The sequence below is a fragment of the Ovis canadensis genome, chromosome 25 (genome assembly GCF_042477335.2).
Source record: "Ovis canadensis isolate MfBH-ARS-UI-01 breed Bighorn chromosome 25, ARS-UI_OviCan_v2, whole genome shotgun sequence".
NCBI classification, from domain to species: Eukaryota; Metazoa; Chordata; class Mammalia; order Artiodactyla; family Bovidae; genus Ovis; species Ovis canadensis.
The window spans coordinates 20,540,092-20,556,959 of NC_091269.1; the positions used below are offsets into that span (position 1 = coordinate 20,540,092).

At 71.7% G+C, this 16,868-nt stretch overlaps 8 non-coding genes across 8 annotated transcripts; all 8 read right to left on the reverse strand.

Moving 5' to 3' along the window:
- Window positions 1-1,043: 1,043 nt before the first annotated feature.
- On the reverse strand, window positions 1,044-1,162 carry LOC138430527 (5S ribosomal RNA). Its single transcript, XR_011253221.1, has one exon. It is a non-coding gene; the product is annotated as a 5S ribosomal RNA (ribosomal RNA).
- A 1,945-nt stretch (window positions 1,163-3,107) lies between these two features.
- LOC138430528 (5S ribosomal RNA) lies at window positions 3,108-3,226 on the reverse strand. Its single transcript, XR_011253222.1, has one exon. It is a non-coding gene; the product is annotated as a 5S ribosomal RNA (ribosomal RNA).
- A 1,955-nt stretch (window positions 3,227-5,181) lies between these two features.
- LOC138430529 (5S ribosomal RNA) lies at window positions 5,182-5,300 on the reverse strand. Its single transcript, XR_011253223.1, has one exon. It is a non-coding gene; the product is annotated as a 5S ribosomal RNA (ribosomal RNA).
- A 1,947-nt stretch (window positions 5,301-7,247) lies between these two features.
- LOC138430530 (5S ribosomal RNA) lies at window positions 7,248-7,366 on the reverse strand. The gene has a single exon (XR_011253224.1). It is a non-coding gene; the product is annotated as a 5S ribosomal RNA (ribosomal RNA).
- A 1,948-nt stretch (window positions 7,367-9,314) lies between these two features.
- Window positions 9,315-9,433, reverse strand: LOC138430531 (5S ribosomal RNA). The gene has a single exon (XR_011253225.1). It is a non-coding gene; the product is annotated as a 5S ribosomal RNA (ribosomal RNA).
- A 1,966-nt stretch (window positions 9,434-11,399) lies between these two features.
- On the reverse strand, window positions 11,400-11,518 carry LOC138430534 (5S ribosomal RNA). Its single transcript, XR_011253227.1, has one exon. It is a non-coding gene; the product is annotated as a 5S ribosomal RNA (ribosomal RNA).
- Window positions 11,519-13,481: 1,963 nt separating this feature from the next.
- LOC138430635 (5S ribosomal RNA) lies at window positions 13,482-13,600 on the reverse strand. The gene has a single exon (XR_011253319.1). It is a non-coding gene; the product is annotated as a 5S ribosomal RNA (ribosomal RNA).
- Window positions 13,601-15,561: 1,961 nt separating this feature from the next.
- LOC138430535 (5S ribosomal RNA) lies at window positions 15,562-15,680 on the reverse strand. The gene has a single exon (XR_011253228.1). It is a non-coding gene; the product is annotated as a 5S ribosomal RNA (ribosomal RNA).
- Window positions 15,681-16,868: the final 1,188 nt, after the last annotated feature.

Here is a 16,868-nt window from a genome sequence, read left to right on the forward strand (position 1 = left end):
GCAGATGCAGACAGACAGACAGACACGAGCGCGCAGGCACACCCAGGGAGGGAGAGCCAGAGAGACGGAGACACAGAGCGACCGACCCACAGCGAGACGGAAAGCGGGAGACGGACAGGGCACAGGGGACGGCATCCCATCCGAGACGGACACTCTGGCACAGACCGTCACACACCGCAGAGAGCGGCCCGTGCGCAAGGGAGGGGGCGTGAGCCTTGGGCCCGGCGAGCCCCGGCTGGACGCGGTGCCCTGGGGCTGGCAATCACCCGTGGGGACCCCAAGACTTCCTCGCAGCCGAGGTCTCAAAGGTCCCCTTCGGCTTGGCTCCCTGAGGCGAGACCCAGCCCCCGCCCCCAGGCCAGAGGGTGAGTGTGGGAGAGAGTGTGCGTGTGAGTGTGTCGGTGGGCGACGGTGGTGGGGTCGGGTCGACTGGGGGGGCCGGGTGGATACCCACAGTGGAGGGGGGAGGGTGTGGCGGCCGGGGCTTTGGAAGCCTGTGCGGTCCTCTTGCTGTCTCTCTCTCTCCCTCTTTCTCCGTCTCCCTTACTTGTGGTTTCCGGCTCTTGACCTGTCTGGGCTGCGGGAGGTGTGCCTGTGTTTGGGGGGAGGGGGGCGGGCGTGAGGGTGTGTGTGTGTGTGTGTGTGTGTGTGTGTGTGTGTGTGTGTTGTGCGCCCGCGCCTGCGGGAGACCGCGAGGTTGCCTGCCAGGATGCGTCTGGGGGTGGGGCTGGGGCCCCGGCCCCGCCCAGAATTGCCTGAGGCCTGCCAAGGGAGCCCCAGACAGAGACCCCCGCGCCCCCGCCGCCGCCGTTCCTCTGGTTTCCTGGACGCCGAAAGCCGAGGGGCTCGCGGGCCGCGCGGAGGCAACCCAGGTCTGCAGCGGGAGTCGGGGCCCCGGCCAGCCAACCTGAGAGGGGCTGGAAGGCAGGCGGCGGCTCTGAGCGCGGTGGGGTGCCAGGGGCCAGCGGCTGGTGCGGCTTGCGGTGCGGCTGGGGCCGGGGGCTAAAGGAGAGGGGAGGCAGGGCAAAACAGAAACAACAAAAAGCCTACAGCACCCGGTATTCCCAGGCGGTCTCCCATCCAAGTACTAACCGGGCCCGACCCTGCTTAGCTTCCGAGATCAGACGAGATCGGGCGCGTTCAGGGTGGTATGGCCGTAGACGGAGGCGGCTGCCGCCAGGCGCCCTAAGAGCCCTGCGCTGCGCCTGCCTTTCGCTCTGACCTGCCGCCCGGGCCAGCCGGCGGCCGCAGCTCTCCAGCTCTCCACGGAGCGCGCGCTGCACTTGAGCTGCACCACCCGCGACCGGACTCCCGGCGGCCCGGTGGCCGGCACACGCCGCCCCGCGCCCCGCCCCCGCCCACGTCCCCGCCCCCCCCCCCCCGCCCCCCGGCCAACACACCGCCGGCCCGGCCCGGGGGACCACAGGGCTTCCGGGACCGGGAGCAGCCGGCCGGGTGTGCCCGCCGGTGGGTGTAGCGGGGAGGGTGGAGTGAGGGGCGCCGAGGTCGTGGCGCTCTCCCACCCTGGGACCCTCCAGGCACCACCCGGCTCGGGGGCCGCCGCCCCTCCCCCAGCCCCTCGCCCACCTCCCCAAGGCGTTCGCTGCCCAGGGCCTCGGGGCCCGCTGGGGCCCGCGGTCCTCTGAGCCTCCTGCGGGCCTAGGCGCAGCCCAGCCGTGGCCCTGAGCGCCCATCCTGCCCGGCACCTGCGCGGTGCCCAAACCCACCTGCAGCCACCAGCGCCGGCGACCAGAGCTCGTCAGCCCCGCCCCTTCGCCCTACCGAGGCCCCCCCCTTGCCCCCACGCCGCCCTCCAAGCACCGGACCTTGCTGAGGGTGCAGACGAGCGACGTGCAGCCACACGGACAGGCACACAGACACACTCGCAGGCACCCACGCCAAGTGAGACAGCCGGCCGGCGCAAGCTCGTCAGCCAGGGCCACGGCCAGAGCACCCACCCGTGAGAGGCCGGGGCCAGAGGAAGGGACGGCAGGCCGGGGGTCAGGAGAGACAGAGACGCAAAGAGATGAAGGTTCAGAGACAGGCTCCCAAGACGGCGAGAGGGCAGATGCAGATGCAGACAGACAGACAGACACGAGCGCGCAGGCACACCCAGGGAGGGAGAGCCAGAGAGACGGAGACACAGAGCGACCGACCCACAGCGAGACGGAAAGCGGGAGACGGACAGGGCACAGGGGACGGCATCCCATCCGAGACGGACACTCTGGCACAGACCGTCACACACCGCAGAGAGCGGCCCGTGCGCAAGGGAGGGGGCGTGAGCCTTGGGCCCGGCGAGCCCCGGCTGGACGCGGTGCCCTGGGGCTGGCAATCACCCGTGGGGACCCCAAGACTTCCTCGCAGCCGAGGTCTCAAAGGTCCCCTTCGGCTTGGCTCCCTGAGGCGAGACCCAGCCCCCGCCCCCAGGCCAGAGGGTGAGTGTGGGAGAGAGTGTGCGTGTGAGTGTGTCGGTGGGCGACGGTGGTGGGGTCGGGTCGACTGGGGGGGCCGGGTGGATACCCACAGTGGAGGGGGGAGGGTGTGGCGGCCGGGGCTTTGGAAGCCTGTGCGGTCCTCTTGCTGTCTCTCTCTCTCCCTCTTTCTCCGTCTCCCTTACTTGTGGTTTCCGGCTCTTGACCTGTCTGGGCTGCGGGAGGTGTGCCTGTGTTTGGGGGGAGGGGGGCGGGCGTGAGGGTGTGTGTGTGTGTGTGTGTGTGTGTGTGTGTGTGTTGTGCGCCCGCGCCTGCGGGAGACCGCGAGGTTGCCTGCCAGGATGCGTCTGGGGGTGGGGCTGGGGCCCCGGCCCCGCCCAGAATTGCCTGAGGCCTGCCAAGGGAGCCCCAGACAGAGACCCCCGCGCCCCCGCCGCCGCCGTTCCTCTGGTTTCCTGGACGCCGAAAGCCGAGGGGCTCGCGGGCCGCGCGGAGGCAACCCAGGTCTGCAGCGGGAGTCGGGGCCCCGGCCAGCCAACCTGAGAGGGGCTGGAAGGCAGGCGGCGGCTCTGAGCGCGGTGGGGTGCCAGGGGCCAGCGGCTGGTGCGGCTTGCGGTGCGGCTGGGGCCGGGGGCTAAAGGAGAGGGGAGGCAGGGCAAAACAGAAACAACAAAAAGCCTACAGCACCCGGTATTCCCAGGCGGTCTCCCATCCAAGTACTAACCGGGCCCGACCCTGCTTAGCTTCCGAGATCAGACGAGATCGGGCGCGTTCAGGGTGGTATGGCCGTAGACGGAGGCGGCTGCCGCCAGGCGCCCTAAGAGCCCTGCGCTGCGCCTGCCTTTCGCTCTGACCTGCCGCCCGGGCCAGCCGGCGGCCGCAGCTCTCCAGCTCTCCACGGAGCGCGCGCTGCACTTGAGCTGCACCACCCGCGACCGGACTCCCGGCGGCCCGGTGGCCGGCACACGCCGCCCCGCGCCCCGCCCCCGCCCACGTCCCCGCCCCCCCCCCCCCCCCCCCCGGCCAACACACCGCCGGCCCGGCCCGGGGGACCACAGGGCTTCCGGGACCGGGAGCAGCCGGCCGGGTGTGCCCGCCGGTGGGTGTAGCGGGGAGGGTGGAGTGAGGGGCGCCGAGGTCGTGGCGCTCTCCCACCCTGGGACCCTCCAGGCACCACCCGGCTCGGGGGCCGCCGCCCCTCCCCCAGCCCCTCGCCCACCTCCCCAAGGCGTTCGCTGCCCAGGGCCTCGGGGCCCGCTGGGGCCCGCGGTCCTCTGAGCCTCCTGCGGGCCTAGGCGCAGCCCAGCCGTGGCCCTGAGCGCCCATCCTGCCCGGCACCTGCGCGGTGCCCAAACCCACCTGCAGCCACCAGCGCCGGCGACCAGAGCTCGTCAGCCCCGCCCCTTCGCCCTACCGAGGCCCCCCCCTTGCCCCCACGCCGCCCTCCAAGCACCGGACCTTGCTGAGGGTGCAGACGAGCGACGTGCAGCCACACGGACAGGCACACAGACACACTCGCAGGCACCCACGCCAAGTGAGACAGCCGGCCGGCGCAAGCTCGTCAGCCAGGGCCACGGCCAGAGCACCCACCCGTGAGAGGCCGGGGCCAGAGGAAGGGACGGCAGGCCGGGGGTCAGGAGAGACAGAGACGCAAAGAGATGAAGGTTCAGAGACAGGCTCCCAAGACGGCGAGAGGGCAGATGCAGATGCAGATGCAGATGCAGACAGACAGACAGACACGAGCGCGCAGGCACACCCAGGGAGGGAGAGCCAGAGAGACGGAGACACAGAGCGACCGACCCACAGCGAGACGGAAAGCGGGAGACGGACAGGGCACAGGGGACGGCATCCCATCCGAGACGGACACTCTGGCACAGACCGTCACACACCGCAGAGAGCGGCCCGTGCGCAAGGGAGGGGGCGTGAGCCTTGGGCCCGGCGAGCCCCGGCTGGACGCGGTGCCCTGGGGCTGGCAATCACCCGTGGGGACCCCCAAGACTTCCTCGCAGCCGAGGTCTCAAAGGTCCCCTTCGGCTTGGCTCCCTGAGGCGAGACCCAGCCCCCGCCCCCAGGCCAGAGGGTGAGTGTGGGAGAGAGTGTGCGTGTGAGTGTGTCGGTGGGCGACGGTGGGGTCGGGTCGACTGGGGGGGCCGGGTGGATACCCACAGTGGAGGGGGGAGGGTGTGGCGGCCGGGGCTTTGGAAGCCTGTGCGGTCCTCTTGCTGTCTCTCTCTCTCCCTCTTTCTCCGTCTCCCTTACTTGTGGTTTCCGGCTCTTGACCTGTCTGGGCTGCGGGAGGTGTGCCTGTGTTTGGGGGGAGGGGGGCGGGCGTGAGGGTGTGTGTGTGTGTGTGTGTGTGTGTGTGTGTGTGTTGTGCGCCCGCGCCTGCGGGAGACCGCGAGGTTGCCTGCCAGGATGCGTCTGGGGGTGGGGCTGGGGCCCCGGCCCCGCCCAGAATTGCCTGAGGCCTGCCAAGGGAGCCCCAGACAGAGACCCCCGCGCCCCCGCCGCCGCCGTTCCTCTGGTTTCCTGGACGCCGAAAGCCGAGGGGCTCGCGGGCCGCGCGGAGGCAACCCAGGTCTGCAGCGGGAGTCGGGGCCCCGGCCAGCCAACCTGAGAGGGGCTGGAAGGCAGGCGGCGGCTCTGAGCGCGGTGGGGTGCCAGGGGCCAGCGGCTGGTGCGGCTTGCGGTGCGGCTGGGGCCGGGGGCTAAAGGAGAGGGGAGGCAGGGCAAAACAGAAACAACAAAAAGCCTACAGCACCCGGTATTCCCAGGCGGTCTCCCATCCAAGTACTAACCGGGCCCGACCCTGCTTAGCTTCCGAGATCAGACGAGATCGGGCGCGTTCAGGGTGGTATGGCCGTAGACGGAGGCGGCTGCCGCCAGGCGCCCTAAGAGCCCTGCGCTGCGCCTGCCTTTCGCTCTGACCTGCCGCCCGGGCCAGCCGGCGGCCGCAGCTCTCCAGCTCTCCACGGAGCGCGCGCTGCACTTGAGCTGCACCACCCGCGACCGGACTCCCGGCGGCCCGGTGGCCGGCACACGCCGCCCCGCGCCCCGCCCCCGCCCACGTCCCCGCCCCCCCCCCCCCCCCCCCCCCGGCCAACACACCGCCGGCCCGGCCCGGGGGACCACAGGGCTTCCGGGACCGGGAGCAGCCGGCCGGGTGTGCCCGCCGGTGGGTGTAGCGGGGAGGGTGGAGTGAGGGGCGCCGAGGTCGTGGCGCTCTCCCACCCTGGGACCCTCCAGGCACCACCCGGCTCGGGGGCCGCCGCCCCTCCCCCAGCCCCTCGCCCACCTCCCCAAGGCGTTCGCTGCCCAGGGCCTCGGGGCCCGCTGGGGCCCGCGGTCCTCTGAGCCTCCTGCGGGCCTAGGCGCAGCCCAGCCGTGGCCCTGAGCGCCCATCCTGCCCGGCACCTGCGCGGTGCCCAAACCCACCTGCAGCCACCAGCGCCGGCGACCAGAGCTCGTCAGCCCCGCCCCTTCGCCCTACCGAGGCCCCCCCCTTGCCCCCACGCCGCCCTCCAAGCACCGGACCTTGCTGAGGGTGCAGACGAGCGACGTGCAGCCACACGGACAGGCACACAGACACACTCGCAGGCACCCACGCCAAGTGAGACAGCCGGCCGGCGCAAGCTCGTCAGCCAGGGCCACGGCCAGAGCACCCACCCGTGAGAGGCCGGGGCCAGAGGAAGGGACGGCAGGCCGGGGGTCAGGAGAGACAGAGACGCAAAGAGATGAAGGTTCAGAGACAGGCTCCCAAGACGGCGAGAGGGCAGATGCAGATGCAGACAGACAGACAGACACGAGCGCGCAGGCACACCCAGGGAGGGAGAGCCAGAGAGACGGAGACACAGAGCGACCGACCCACAGCGAGACGGAAAGCGGGAGACGGACAGGGCACAGGGGACGGCATCCCATCCGAGACGGACACTCTGGCACAGACCGTCACACACCGCAGAGAGCGGCCCGTGCGCAAGGGAGGGGGCGTGAGCCTTGGGCCCGGCGAGCCCCGGCTGGACGCGGTGCCCTGGGGCTGGCAATCACCCGTGGGGACCCCAAGACTTCCTCGCAGCCGAGGTCTCAAAGGTCCCCTTCGGCTTGGCTCCCTGAGGCGAGACCCAGCCCCCGCCCCCAGGCCAGAGGGTGAGTGTGGGAGAGAGTGTGCGTGTGAGTGTGTCGGTGGGCGACGGTGGTGGGGTCGGGTCGACTGGGGGGGCCGGGTGGATACCCACAGTGGAGGGGGGAGGGTGTGGCGGCCGGGGCTTTGGAAGCCTGTGCGGTCCTCTTGCTGTCTCTCTCTCTCCCTCTTTCTCCGTCTCCCTTACTTGTGGTTTCCGGCTCTTGACCTGTCTGGGCTGCGGGAGGTGTGCCTGTGTTTGGGGGGAGGGGGGCGGGCGTGAGGGTGTGTGTGTGTGTGTGTGTGTGTGTGTGTGTGTGTTGTGCGCCCGCGCCTGCGGGAGACCGCGAGGTTGCCTGCCAGGATGCGTCTGGGGGTGGGGCTGGGGCCCCGGCCCCGCCCAGAATTGCCTGAGGCCTGCCAAGGGAGCCCCAGACAGAGACCCCCGCGCCCCCGCCGCCGCCGTTCCTCTGGTTTCCTGGACGCCGAAAGCCGAGGGGCTCGCGGGCCGCGCGGAGGCAACCCAGGTCTGCAGCGGGAGTCGGGGCCCCGGCCAGCCAACCTGAGAGGGGCTGGAAGGCAGGCGGCGGCTCTGAGCGCGGTGGGGTGCCAGGGGCCAGCGGCTGGTGCGGCTTGCGGTGCGGCTGGGGCCGGGGGCTAAAGGAGAGGGGAGGCAGGGCAAAACAGAAACAACAAAAAGCCTACAGCACCCGGTATTCCCAGGCGGTCTCCCATCCAAGTACTAACCGGGCCCGACCCTGCTTAGCTTCCGAGATCAGACGAGATCGGGCGCGTTCAGGGTGGTATGGCCGTAGACGGAGGCGGCTGCCGCCAGGCGCCCTAAGAGCCCTGCGCTGCGCCTGCCTTTCGCTCTGACCTGCCGCCCGGGCCAGCCGGCGGCCGCAGCTCTCCAGCTCTCCACGGAGCGCGCGCTGCACTTGAGCTGCACCACCCGCGACCGGACTCCCGGCGGCCCGGTGGCCGGCACACGCCGCCCCGCGCCCCGCCCCCGCCCACGTCCCCGCCCCCCCCCCCCCCCCCGGCCAACACACCGCCGGCCCGGCCCGGGGGACCACAGGGCTTCCGGGACCGGGAGCAGCCGGCCGGGTGTGCCCGCCGGTGGGTGTAGCGGGGAGGGTGGAGTGAGGGGCGCCGAGGTCGTGGCGCTCTCCCACCCTGGGACCCTCCAGGCACCACCCGGCTCGGGGGCCGCCGCCCCTCCCCCAGCCCCTCGCCCACCTCCCCAAGGCGTTCGCTGCCCAGGGCCTCGGGGCCCGCTGGGGCCCGCGGTCCTCTGAGCCTCCTGCGGGCCTAGGCGCAGCCCAGCCGTGGCCCTGAGCGCCCATCCTGCCCGGCACCTGCGCGGTGCCCAAACCCACCTGCAGCCACCAGCGCCGGCGACCAGAGCTCGTCAGCCCCGCCCCTTCGCCCTACCGAGGCCCCCCCCTTGCCCCCACGCCGCCCTCCAAGCACCGGACCTTGCTGAGGGTGCAGACGAGCGACGTGCAGCCACACGGACAGGCACACAGACACACTCGCAGGCACCCACGCCAAGTGAGACAGCCGGCCGGCGCAAGCTCGTCAGCCAGGGCCACGGCCAGAGCACCCACCCGTGAGAGGCCGGGGCCAGAGGAAGGGACGGCAGGCCGGGGGTCAGGAGAGACAGAGACGCAAAGAGATGAAGGTTCAGAGACAGGCTCCCAAGACGGCGAGAGGGCAGATGCAGATGCAGATGCAGACAGACAGACAGACACGAGCGCGCAGGCACACCCAGGGAGGGAGAGCCAGAGAGACGGAGACACAGAGCGACCGACCCACAGCGAGACGGAAAGCGGGAGACGGACAGGGCACAGGGGACGGCATCCCATCCGAGACGGACACTCTGGCACAGACCGTCACACACCGCAGAGAGCGGCCCGTGCGCAAGGGAGGGGGCGTGAGCCTTGGGCCCGGCGAGCCCCGGCTGGACGCGGTGCCCTGGGGCTGGCAATCACCCGTGGGGACCCCAAGACTTCCTCGCAGCCGAGGTCTCAAAGGTCCCCTTCGGCTTGGCTCCCTGAGGCGAGACCCAGCCCCCGCCCCCAGGCCAGAGGGTGAGTGTGGGAGAGAGTGTGCGTGTGAGTGTGTCGGTGGGCGACGGTGGTGGGGTCGGGTCGACTGGGGGGGCCGGGTGGATACCCACAGTGGAGGGGGGAGGGTGTGGCGGCCGGGGCTTTGGAAGCCTGTGCGGTCCTCTTGCTGTCTCTCTCTCTCCCTCTTTCTCCGTCTCCCTTACTTGTGGTTTCCGGCTCTTGACCTGTCTGGGCTGCGGGAGGTGTGCCTGTGTTTGGGGGGAGGGGGGCGGGCGTGAGGGTGTGTGTGTGTGTGTGTGTGTGTGTGTGTGTGTGTTGTGCGCCCGCGCCTGCGGGAGACCGCGAGGTTGCCTGCCAGGATGCGTCTGGGGGTGGGGCTGGGGCCCCGGCCCCGCCCAGAATTGCCTGAGGCCTGCCAAGGGAGCCCCAGACAGAGACCCCCGCGCCCCCGCCGCCGCCGTTCCTCTGGTTTCCTGGACGCCGAAAGCCGAGGGGCTCGCGGGCCGCGCGGAGGCAACCCAGGTCTGCAGCGGGAGTCGGGGCCCCGGCCAGCCAACCTGAGAGGGGCTGGAAGGCAGGCGGCGGCTCTGAGCGCGGTGGGGTGCCAGGGGCCAGCGGCTGGTGCGGCTTGCGGTGCGGCTGGGGCCGGGGGCTAAAGGAGAGGGGAGGCAGGGCAAAACAGAAACAACAAAAAGCCTACAGCACCCGGTATTCCCAGGCGGTCTCCCATCCAAGTACTAACCGGGCCCGACCCTGCTTAGCTTCCGAGATCAGACGAGATCGGGCGCGTTCAGGGTGGTATGGCCGTAGACGGAGGCGGCTGCCGCCAGGCGCCCTAAGAGCCCTGCGCTGCGCCTGCCTTTCGCTCTGACCTGCCGCCCGGGCCAGCCGGCGGCCGCAGCTCTCCAGCTCTCCACGGAGCGCGCGCTGCACTTGAGCTGCACCACCCGCGACCGGACTCCCGGCGGCCCGGTGGCCGGCACACGCCGCCCCGCGCCCCGCCCCCGCCCCCGTCCCCCCCCCCCCCCCCCCCCCCCCCCCCCCCCCCGGCCAACACACCGCCGGCCCGGCCCGGGGGACCACAGGGCTTCCGGGACCGGGAGCAGCCGGCCGGGTGTGCCCGCCGGTGGGTGTAGCGGGGAGGGTGGAGTGAGGGGCGCCGAGGTCGTGGCGCTCTCCCACCCTGGGACCCTCCAGGCACCACCCGGCTCGGGGGCCGCCGCCCCTCCCCCAGCCCCTCGCCCACCTCCCCAAGGCGTTCGCTGCCCAGGGCCTCGGGGCCCGCTGGGGCCCGCGGTCCTCTGAGCCTCCTGCGGGCCTAGGCGCAGCCCAGCCGTGGCCCTGAGCGCCCATCCTGCCCGGCACCTGCGCGGTGCCCAAACCCACCTGCAGCCACCAGCGCCGGCGACCAGAGCTCGTCAGCCCCGCCCCTTCGCCCTACCGAGGCCCCCCCCTTGCCCCCACGCCGCCCTCCAAGCACCGGACCTTGCTGAGGGTGCAGACGAGCGACGTGCAGCCACACGGACAGGCACACAGACACACTCGCAGGCACCCACGCCAAGTGAGACAGCCGGCCGGCGCAAGCTCGTCAGCCAGGGCCACGGCCAGAGCACCCACCCGTGAGAGGCCGGGGCCAGAGGAAGGGACGGCAGGCCGGGGGTCAGGAGAGACAGAGACGCAAAGAGATGAAGGTTCAGAGACAGGCTCCCAAGACGGCGAGAGGGCAGATGCAGATGCAGATGCAGATGCAGACAGACAGACAGACACGAGCGCGCAGGCACACCCAGGGAGGGAGAGCCAGAGAGACGGAGACACAGAGCGACCGACCCACAGCGAGACGGAAAGCGGGAGACGGACAGGGCACAGGGGACGGCATCCCATCCGAGACGGACACTCTGGCACAGACCGTCACACACCGCAGAGAGCGGCCCGTGCGCAAGGGAGGGGGCGTGAGCCTTGGGCCCGGCGAGCCCCGGCTGGACGCGGTGCCCTGGGGCTGGCAATCACCCGTGGGGACCCCAAGACTTCCTCGCAGCCGAGGTCTCAAAGGTCCCCTTCGGCTTGGCTCCCTGAGGCGAGACCCAGCCCCCGCCCCCAGGCCAGAGGGTGAGTGTGGGAGAGAGTGTGCGTGTGAGTGTGTCGGTGGGCGACGGTGGTGGGGTCGGGTCGACTGGGGGGGCCGGGTGGATACCCACAGTGGAGGGGGGAGGGTGTGGCGGCCGGGGCTTTGGAAGCCTGTGCGGTCCTCTTGCTGTCTCTCTCTCTCCCTCTTTCTCCGTCTCCCTTACTTGTGGTTTCCGGCTCTTGACCTGTCTGGGCTGCGGGAGGTGTGCCTGTGTTTGGGGGGAGGGGGGCGGGCGTGAGGGTGTGTGTGTGTGTGTGTGTGTGTGTGTGTGTGTGTTGTGCGCCCGCGCCTGCGGGAGACCGCGAGGTTGCCTGCCAGGATGCGTCTGGGGGTGGGGCTGGGGCCCCGGCCCCGCCCAGAATTGCCTGAGGCCTGCCAAGGGAGCCCCAGACAGAGACCCCCGCGCCCCCGCCGCCGCCGTTCCTCTGGTTTCCTGGACGCCGAAAGCCGAGGGGCTCGCGGGCCGCGCGGAGGCAACCCAGGTCTGCAGCGGGAGTCGGGGCCCCGGCCAGCCAACCTGAGAGGGGCTGGAAGGCAGGCGGCGGCTCTGAGCGCGGTGGGGTGCCAGGGGCCAGCGGCTGGTGCGGCTTGCGGTGCGGCTGGGGCCGGGGGCTAAAGGAGAGGGGAGGCAGGGCAAAACAGAAACAACAAAAAGCCTACAGCACCCGGTATTCCCAGGCGGTCTCCCATCCAAGTACTAACCGGGCCCGACCCTGCTTAGCTTCCGAGATCAGACGAGATCGGGCGCGTTCAGGGTGGTATGGCCGTAGACGGAGGCGGCTGCCGCCAGGCGCCCTAAGAGCCCTGCGCTGCGCCTGCCTTTCGCTCTGACCTGCCGCCCGGGCCAGCCGGCGGCCGCAGCTCTCCAGCTCTCCACGGAGCGCGCGCTGCACTTGAGCTGCACCACCCGCGACCGGACTCCCGGCGGCCCGGTGGCCGGCCCACGCCGCCCCGCGCCCCCCCCCCCCCCCCCCCCGCCCCCCCCCCCCCCCCCCCCCCCCCGGCCAACACACCGCCGGCCCGGCCCGGGGGACCACAGGGCTTCCGGGACCGGGAGCAGCCGGCCGGGTGTGCCCGCCGGTGGGTGTAGCGGGGAGGGTGGAGTGAGGGGCGCCGAGGTCGTGGCGCTCTCCCACCCTGGGACCCTCCAGGCACCACCCGGCTCGGGGGCCGCCGCCCCTCCCCCAGCCCCTCGCCCACCTCCCCAAGGCGTTCGCTGCCCAGGGCCTCGGGGCCCGCTGGGGCCCGCGGTCCTCTGAGCCTCCTGCGGGCCTAGGCGCAGCCCAGCCGTGGCCCTGAGCGCCCATCCTGCCCGGCACCTGCGCGGTGCCCAAACCCACCTGCAGCCACCAGCGCCGGCGACCAGAGCTCGTCAGCCCCGCCCCTTCGCCCTACCGAGGCCCCCCCCTTGCCCCCACGCCGCCCTCCAAGCACCGGACCTTGCTGAGGGTGCAGACGAGCGACGTGCAGCCACACGGACAGGCACACAGACACACTCGCAGGCACCCACGCCAAGTGAGACAGCCGGCCGGCGCAAGCTCGTCAGCCAGGGCCACGGCCAGAGCACCCACCCGTGAGAGGCCGGGGCCAGAGGAAGGGACGGCAGGCCGGGGGTCAGGAGAGACAGAGACGCAAAGAGATGAAGGTTCAGAGACAGGCTCCCAAGACGGCGAGAGGGCAGATGCAGATGCAGATGCAGATGCAGACAGACAGACAGACACGAGCGCGCAGGCACACCCAGGGAGGGAGAGCCAGAGAGACGGAGACACAGAGCGACCGACCCACAGCGAGAAGGAAAGCGGGAGACGGACAGGGCACAGGGGACGGCATCCCATCCGAGACGGACACTCTGGCACAGACCGTCACACACCGCAGAGAGCGGCCCGCGCGCAAGGGAGGGGGCGTGAGCCTTGGGCCCGGCGAGCCCCGGCTGGACGCGGTGCCCTGGGGCTGGCAATCACCCGTGGGGACCCCAAGACTTCCTCGCAGCCGAGGTCTCAAAGGTCCCCTTCGGCTTGGCTCCCTGAGGCGAGACCCAGCCCCCGCCCCCAGGCCAGAGGGTGAGTGTGGGAGAGAGTGTGCGTGTGAGTGTGTCGGTGGGCGACGGTGGGGTCGGGTCGACTGGGGGGGCCGGGTGGATACCCACAGTGGAGGGGGGAGGGTGTGGCGGCCGGGGCTTTGGAAGCCTGTGCGGTCCTCTTGCTGTCTCTCTCTCTCCCTCTTTCTCCGTCTCCCTTACTTGTGGTTTCCGGCTCTTGACCTGTCTGGGCTGCGGGAGGTGTGCCTGTGTTTGGGGGGAGGGGGGCGGGCGTGAGGGTGTGTGTGTGTGTGTGTGTGTGTGTGTGTGTGTGTGTGTGTTGTGCGCCCGCGCCTGCGGGAGACCGCGAGGTTGCCTGCCAGGATGCGTCTGGGGGTGGGGCTGGGGCCCCGGCCCCGCCCAGAATTGCCTGAGGCCTGCCAAGGGAGCCCCAGACAGAGACCCCCGCGCCCCCGCCGCCGCCGTTCCTCTGGTTTCCTGGACGCCGAAAGCCGAGGGGCTCGCGGGCCGCGCGGAGGCAACCCAGGTCTGCAGCGGGAGTCGGGGCCCCGGCCAGCCAACCTGAGAGGGGCTGGAAGGCAGGCGGCGGCTCTGAGCGCGGTGGGGTGCCAGGGGCCAGCGGCTGGTGCGGCTTGCGGTGCGGCTGGGGCCGGGGGCTAAAGGAGAGGGGAGGCAGGGCAAAACAGAAACAACAAAAAGCCTACAGCACCCGGTATTCCCAGGCGGTCTCCCATCCAAGTACTAACCGGGCCCGACCCTGCTTAGCTTCCGAGATCAGACGAGATCGGGCGCATTCAGGGTGGTATGGCCGTAGACGGAGGCGGCTGCCGCCAGGCGCCCTAAGAGCCCTGCGCTGCGCCTGCCTTTCGCTCTGAACTGCCGCCCGGGCCAGCCGGCGGCCGCAGCTCTCCAGCTCTCCACGGAGCGCGCGCTGCACTTGAGCTGCACCACCCGCGACCGGACTCCCGGCGGCCCGGTGGCCGGCACACGCCGCCCCGCCCCCCGGCCCCGCCCACGTCCCCGCCCCCCCCCCCCCCGGCCAACACACCGCCGGCCCGGCCCGGGGGACCACAGGGCTTCCGGGACCGGGAGCAGCCGGCCGGGTGTGCCCGCCGGTGGGTGTAGCGGGGAGGGTGGAGTGAGGGGCGCCGAGGTCGTGGCGCTCTCCCACCCTGGGACCCTCCAGGCACCACCCGGCTCGGGGGCCGCCGCCCCTCCCCCAGCCCCTCGCCCACCTCCCCAAGGCGTTCGCTGCCCAGGGCCTCGGGGCTCGCTGGGGCCCGCGGTCCTCTGAGCCTCCTGCGTGCCTAGGCGCAGCCCAGCCGTGGCCCTGAGCGCCCATCCTGCCCGGCACCTGCGCGGTGCCCAAACCCACCTGCAGCCACCAGCGCCGGCGACCAGAGCTCGTCAGCCCCACCCCTTCGCCCTACCGAGGCCCCCCCCTTGCCCCCACGCCGCCCTCCAAGCACCGGACCTTGCTGAGGGTGCAGACGAGCGACGTGCAGCCACACGGACAGGCACACAGACACACTCGCAGGCACCCACGCCAAGTGAGACAGCCGGCCGGCGCAAGCTCGTCAGCCAGGGCCACGGCCAGAGCACCCCCCCGTGAGAGGCCGGGGCCAGAGGAAGGGACGGCAGGCCGGGGGTCAGGAGAGACAGAGACGCAAAGAGATGAAGGTTCAGAGACAGGCTCCCAAGACGGCGAGAGGGCAGATGCTGATGCAGATGCAGATGCAGATGCAGACAGACAGACAGACACGAGCGCGCAGGCACACCCAGGGAGGGAGAGCCAGAGAGACGGAGACACAGAGCGACCGACCCACAGCGAGACGGAAAGCGGGAGACGGACAGGGCACAGGGGACGGCATCCCATCCGAGACGGACACTCTGGCACAGACCGTCACACACCGCAGAGAGCGGCCCGTGCGCAAGGGAGGGGGCGTGAGCCTTGGGCCCGGCGAGCCCCGGCTGGACGCGGTGCCCTGGGGCTGGCAATCACCCGTGGGGACCCCAAGACTTCCTCGCAGCCGAGGTCTCAAAGGTCCCCTTCGGCTTGGCTCCCTGAGGCGAGACCCAGCCCCCGCCCCCAGGCCAGAGGGTGAGTGTGGGAGAGAGTGTGCGTGTGAGTGTGTCGGTGGGCGACGGTGGTGGGGTCGGGTCGACTGGGGGGGCCGGGTGGATACCCACAGTGGAGGGGGGAGGGTGTGGCGGCCGGGGCTTTGGAAGCCTGTGCGGTCCTCTTGCTGTCTCTCTCTCTCCCTCTTTCTCCGTCTCCCTTACTTGTGGTTTCCGGCTCTTGACCTGTCTGGGCTGCGGGAGGTGTGCCTGTGTTTGGGGGGAGGGGGGCGGGCGTGAGGGTGTGTGTGTGTGTGTGTGTGTGTGTGTGTGTGTGTGTGTTGTGCGCCCGCGCCTTCGGGAGACCGCGAGGTTGCCTGCCAGGATGCGTCTGGGGGTGGGGCTGGGGCCCCGGCCCCGCCCAGAATTGCCTGAGGCCTGCCAAGGGAGCCCCAGACAGAGACCCCCGCGCCCCCGCCGCCGCCGTTCCTCTGGTTTCCTGGACGCCGAAAGCCGAGGGGCTCGCGGGCCGCGCGGAGGCAACCCAGGTCTGCAGCGGGAGTCGGGGCCCCGGCCAGCCAACCTGAGAGGGGCTGGAAGGCAGGCGGCGGCTCTGAGCGCGGTGGGGTGCCAGGGGCCAGCGGCTGGTGCGGCTTGCGGTGCGGCTGGGGCCGGGGGCTAAAGGAGAGGGGAGGCAGGGCAAAACAGAAACAACAAAAAGCCTACAGCACCCGGTATTCCCAGGCGGTCTCCCATCCAAGTACTAACCGGGCCCGACCCTGCTTAGCTTCCGAGATCAGACGAGATCGGGCGCGTTCAGGGTGGTATGGCCGTAGACGGAGGCGGCTGCCGCCAGGCGCCCTAAGAGCCCTGCGCTGCGCCTGCCTTTCGCTCTGACCTGCCGCCCGGGCCAGCCGGCGGCCGCAGCTCTCCAGCTCTCCACGGAGCGCGCGCTGCACTTGAGCTGCACCACCCGCGACCGGACTCCCGGCGGCCCGGTGGCCGGCACACGCCGCCCCGCGCCCCGCCCCCGCCCACGTCCCCGCCCCCCCCCCCCCCCCCCCCCCCCCGGCCAACACACCGCCGGCCCGGCCCGGGGGACCACAGGGCTTCCGGGACCGGGAGCAGCCGGCCGGGTGTGCCCGCCGGTGGGTGTAGCGGGGAGGGTGGAGTGAGGGGCGCCGAGGTCGTGGCGCTCTCCCACCCTGGGACCCTCCAGGCACCACCCGGCTCGGGGGCCGCCGCCCCTCCCCCAGCCCCTCGCCCACCTCCCCAAGGCGTTCGCTGCCCAGGGCCTCGGGGCTCGCTGGGGCCCGCGGTCCTCTGAGCCTCCTGCGGGCCTAGGCGCAGCCCAGCCGTGGCCCTGAGCGCCCATCCTGCCCGGCACCTGCGCGGTGCCCAAACCCACCTGCAGCCACCAGCGCCGGCGACCAGAGCTCGTCAGCCCCGCCCCTTCGCCCTACCGAGGCCCCCCCCTTGCCCCCACGCCGCCCTCCAAGCACCGGACCTTGCTGAGGGTGCAGACGAGCGACGTGCAGCCACACGGACAGGCACACAGACACACTCGCAGGCACCCACGCCAAGTGAGACAGCCGGCCGGCGCAAGCTCGTCAGCCAGGGCCACGGCCAGAGCACCCCCCCGTGAGAGGCCGGGGCCAGAGGAAGGGACGGCAGGCCGGGGGTCAGGAGAGACAGAGACGCAAAGAGATGAAGGTTCAGAGACAGGCTCCCAAGACGGCGAGAGGGCAGATGCAGATGCAGATGCAGATGCAGACAGACAGACAGACACGAGCGCGCAGGCACACCCAGGGAGGGAGAGCCAGAGAGACGGAGACACAGAGCGACCGACCCACAGCGAGACGGAAAGCGGGAGACGGACAGGGCACAGGGGACGGCATCCCATCCGAGACGGACACTCTGGCACAGACCGTCACACACCGCAGAGAGCGGCCCGTGCGCAAGGGAGGGGGCGTGAGCCTTGGGCCCGGCGAGCCCCGGCTGGACGCGGTGCCCTGGGGCTGGCAAT